This window comes from Lycium barbarum, chromosome 7 (genome assembly GCF_019175385.1).
Source record: "Lycium barbarum isolate Lr01 chromosome 7, ASM1917538v2, whole genome shotgun sequence".
Classification (NCBI taxonomy): domain Eukaryota; kingdom Viridiplantae; phylum Streptophyta; class Magnoliopsida; order Solanales; family Solanaceae; genus Lycium; species Lycium barbarum.
The window spans coordinates 26,229,302-26,234,626 of NC_083343.1; the positions used below are offsets into that span (position 1 = coordinate 26,229,302).

Genomic DNA, 5,325 nt, shown 5'->3' on the forward strand with positions numbered 1-5,325 from the left:
GTTGATCTATAATGAATCTTACCCATTAAAAAATCAAAACAATTATTAACATATATTGGTCAAACAATTATTTTCCAATTAAGAGTACAAATATGTGTAATGAACTATGTTGGGACACGTGTGTTGCACGCGCATCGCACGCCACAAATAGTACATACGACATAAGTCATATTAAAGTTGCATTACAAAATAACATTAAATTTAAAACGGAGAAGTAAAATGAAATTGAGGAACAATTTCAATTGAAAACACAGTAAACACTACTTTTGTCTAAATCATAGAGAATCAGACCCTTGCCTGAGGCCACAAGTTCAATATCATAGGGTAAAGTCATATCACAATGATTGGTTGAGATGGGATTTAAGGAGATTTTGTGAATTTTTTTTAATAAACCATTTGATGTACATATGAGTTGTGTAGAACGATCCTTTTTATATTGGAACAATGTTTGAGAAATTAAGGATCATAAATCCTACCATTAAGATTGTTGCTTAGAACTTTACCTTGAACTACAAACTTCAATGTCAAGCGGGAGATGATCTCGACAACTAAATCATCAAGCAGGGATTGAACATTTCCATACTCACTAATATACTGTTGGGTTCTACGTTTTCTCATTCCCTTAATTCGTCTTATAGTTTTTTTTTTCTAGTCTACCAAAAAGACATCAACATATTTTACCTAAAATGAGTCACTGCTTATATTGGTGTTAAATCAACAAAATTTTATCGGGGAAATCTCTGAAATGAGGATTTGAGAATAATTCACGTGCGAGAGTGACACACACAAAAGAGAGGTGAGACTATGGTCTTAAAGTAACCTAAATGTTAGAAGTGGGCTATGCAGGTAATTAAAGAGAAATTGAGCCAAATCCGGTAAACTAGATGGCCGACGGCAGACCGTAATTATCTCATTTTAAATGGAAAGTTACACTTATGGCTGCGGCCAAAACTTACATTCGCTTGCCAAAAATATAAAAAATATACACTATTTTGTATTTTAATTTTTATATATAAAAATATACATTTATCGGCTATTATTTTAGTGAGCGGCTATAGATTATAAAAATGAAGAAATTGTACGGTTTGTCCTTATAATGGGTCGGTCTTTAATTTTATCCTTCAAATTGGCTGGTCTTTAATTTTTATCCTTTAAATTGGCTGGACTTTAATTTTTGTTCTTAAGAATACTTATGCCTACGGACATAAGTTCTTTGAGGGCGCGGTGCATAACTTGTGAGATATTATGATGTTATAATATAAACATATACCCGGCGAAAAGGTTGCTTGTCTTGAGGACAAAAAATTAAAGACAAGCACAAATAGGGACAAAAGTGCAAATGACCCTGTAAAAAATCATTTTTCAAAGTTGTTCTGCTTACAATACTGAGCTCAATGCTTAAGCCCAGCCCAAGATGATTGAAAATAAATAGCTCAGTCCAAAGAAGTTAAAGATAAAATGCTCATGGCCTGAAAATTGGGCTAGTTAAGGTAGAAGCTTAAAAGAGATTTTGTACTACCATATACAGGTACTCCATATCTTTTTATTTTAGCTATCTTCTCTGTGTTTTAGTTGTTATGTTTCCAATTTTAACATTTCTTAAAATGTCCTATTAATTGTTTGTTATGCTGTGTTCAATTTTTGCACAATCTTTTTGTAGAGAATTGTTGTTCAATAATCTTTTTCTCACTGATTTTGGTCAGCGGTTTTTTTTTTTTTTTGTGGATAAGTTAAAGTTAGACAGACGTAGCTTTGTAATCTGGGGCTAAATATGACTTTGCTCTATGTGCTTTATACATTATCCAATAATGAAGAAATCAAGAAAATTGTTCGTACCACAGGAAAGGGGGTACATTTTTAGATGTTTAAGCTGATGAACTTGTTAAAGACCTGGGCCAGTTCATTTTTACATTTTCTGTTTTTTTAATTATTCTTTATATTCAAAAATATGTAAAGGGAACATGTACTTCATTAGTGACATTGGATTCAGTTTATGAAAAGGCACCTGTCCCATTCTTTGATTTAAAAACAAATCCGTATTATTAATAGAAACAGAGTGTATGTGGTGTAGTGTAGCATTGCAGGAATTGAAATTATTTATAACAGTAGTATCAACACTATTGACAGAAGCATTATAAACATCAATGTGATGTGTAGAGTTCAGTTGCAGCTTTATCAATTACCAATGACCTTTTCATAGAAGGGACCTATAGAATACATCAGGAATTGGTAAAGATAGTATAATAATTTAATTGACTAAGTAACTGATGCACAAAAAATTGAAATAAAAGGAACTAGCTTCAAATTATGTAAGATAATTGCAGTGTTATCAAAGCCGAAAGGCGCAAAAAAGAGCTGATTTATGTCGGGGATTTAAGCACAAAGTGAAGTTAAAGCGAGGATTTTAATGAAGAAAAGTGCAATGAAGAAAAATTAAAATAATATATATGTAATTCAAGAATAATAATTGTAAGCACAAATAGTATAATTATATTGACAAAGGAATTAAAAAAATTACAATTAAGTGAAATATTTATTGTTTAGTGTAGTATCTTTGGCACAAAGCCCATTGGTGATTACGCATATGCGTTAGCGCCTGGGTGATTGCATTGCAGCACTAGCTAAGCGAGGCAAAGGACTTAGGTATTTGCACCTAGCTTTAGGGCTTAAACGCGCTTTAGATGAGCCTTTAACAACACTGAGATAATGTCTGCAGTTAAGAGTCAAAGAACCAGTAGAAGTAACTTTAATGAGAAAAGAAATGGGGAGGAGTAATGTTAGAAAGAAAGTGTTTATTTGCTGTCATTTGCTCCTGAATCTAGAATCCAAGGATCATTACTAAACTGGCCTACAGAAGTACCAACAGAACTACTTAACAAACCTGCAAAATTTGCAGAGCTAGAGGGACTAGAAGGATCCTGTACCACATGAGACAAATGTGCTTGTTCAAAAAGGGGCATCAATTCTTAATTCCTTGCTTTGTCTGCCAATGCCGTTGTACAAAATGGCTCAATTCTTTCAGTTTGTCCGTGGAGTCATGGACTATATTGTTTATTTCTTGAATCATGCCTCAAACTTGCGATTTTTTTATTTTGCCAAAAATCTTTGCCTTGTAACGACCCAATTGAATAAGAACTGCCAGAAGTCTGAATTTAACTTTGGATTCTGCATCTTCTGATTGTTTGAATGAAAATATGTGGGTTACTCGGAAAATTCCGGGTCTTTTCATAATGCATTATTATCACTTTTCCGATATACTTGTCTCTTGTCGGATGTGATCATTTTACAATGCTTCATCTTTCTAAAGCTAAGGCACTTATACACATCAAACCATTATGCTCAAACTAACTAGTTTTCATTGATAAAATGTTCTGTTATCGACATTATGTAGAATATCTTCACTCTCAATAGTTACATACAAGTCTATAGAAAGAGAACATAGAAAGGCGGGATGCCCCTGACGTGGGCGTGTCGGATTAACCAAATCCTCATTGAATCTTATTTTTCAAGGATACCCCTATTGTCACTCCTTCGGAAATAACCTCTCTATCTTCTGAGATGGGGGGTAAGGTCTGCGTACACTTTCCCTCCCCACCGTGGGATTTCACTGGGTATGTTGTTGTTGTTACCCCTATTGTCACTCCAAAAATCACTCCCTAAGGTACTGGACAATCACTGGGTCTCTACCAACAAAGAAAATAGTAATAATCTGAGGTATAATACCAGAGCTCTATGGTTACAACAAGGAGACAAAAATACAAGATTTTTCCAAAAGATAGCAACTGCTCATAACAGGTATAATACCATTGACAGGCTGGTGATTAAAGGAAGCGAAGTAAAAGAACCTGAAGAGATGAAGGTGGCCATGGTTGAATTCTATGATAAACTTTATTCAGAATCTGAAGAATTTGAAGCATGGAGACCATCTTTGAATATAATGACTGCCCAAAGATTACAGAGGAAGAGCAAGATTGGATACAGAGACCCTTTATAGAATCTGAAATTTTGCAAGTAGTTACTTAGTGTGCAGTGGACAAAGCACCAGGTCCTGATGGCTTTACCATGGATTTTTATAAGAGTTGCTGGGAGATTTGGAAAGGTGATATTATGCAAACCATCGGCAACTTTCATCAAAATGAGATCTTTGAGAAGTCCTTTAATGCCACTTTCATAGCTCTAATTCCTAAGAAGTTTGGAGCTGAAGAATTAAAGGACTTCAGACCTATAAGTTTGATAGGGGGCATCTACAAGATCATCTCCAAATTAATCACAGAGAGAATAAAGACTGTCATGGAGAAGCTAGTGGATGTACATCAAATGGCATTTTTGCAGGGTAGACAGATCATGGATGCAACTCTACTTGCTAATGAGTTGGTGGATTCTAGAGTAAAACAGAAAAATTCTAGAATTTTGTGCAAGCTTGATATTGAAAAGGCTTATGACCATGTCAACTGGGCCTACCTGCTGAACATTCTGAGTAACATGGGTTTTGGAGAAAAATTGATAAATTGAATAAAATATTGTATATCCAGTGTGAAGTTCTCTGTTCAAATTAATGGAAGTCCTGAAGGTATTTTTTCAATCTAGCAGGGGTTTGAGGCAGGGGGATACCCTGTCACCTTTTCTATTCTTATTAGCCATGGAGGGACTAAATTACATGATTAGAAAAGCCAAAACTAATGGATGGATAAAAGGGTTTGGAACTCAAACCAATAGGGGGTGAAGACATGGAAATTACACAATTATTGTATGCTGATGACTGTTTGGTGTTTTGTGAGGCTAAGGTTGAACAAATCAGACACCTTATGGCAATATTGACCATCTTTGAAGCCATTTCAGGTCTCCATGTTAACTGGAGCAAGAGCTTCTTATATCCGGTGAATCAGGTGACTGATCTACAGTTTCTGGCAAGTAACTTGGGCTGTCAAACTGAGTCCCACAAAGTACTTGTGAATGCCTCTGGGTGCTAACCACAAGACACAAGAGATATGGAATGATGTGTTAGAAAGGTGCGAAAAGAAATTGACAAGATGGAAGAGTCAATATTTATCTCTTGGGGGTAGATTGACTTTGATAAATTCAGTCTTGGATGCCTTACCTACTTACCTGATGTCTTTGCTTCCTATTCCTAGGGACATAGAGAAGAAGATTAACAAAGTAAGAAGGGAATTTTTGTGGCATGATAACAAAGACAAGAAAGGCTATAACTTAGTGGAGTGGCAGATTGTGATGCTCAGCAAGCAACATAGTGGCATGGGGATTAAGGATCTCAGACTTCATAACCAGAGTCTACTCCAGAAGTTGTTGTGGAGGTTTTGCAAGGAT

General features: G+C 35.2%; 1 protein-coding gene across 2 annotated transcripts in view; it reads left to right on the plus strand.

Annotated features, from left to right (window-relative positions):
• The first annotated feature begins 1,372 nt into the window (after positions 1-1,372).
• The window catches only part of LOC132603323 (peptide deformylase 1A, chloroplastic), a 16,163-nt gene continuing 12,210 nt past the window's right edge, over positions 1,373-5,325 (plus strand). For both annotated transcript variants that reach the window (XR_009568162.1, XM_060316322.1), the window contains exon 1: positions 1,373-1,528. The gene's annotated coding sequence lies outside the window, so the exon portion shown is untranslated. The remainder of the gene's footprint in view (positions 1,529-5,325) is intronic.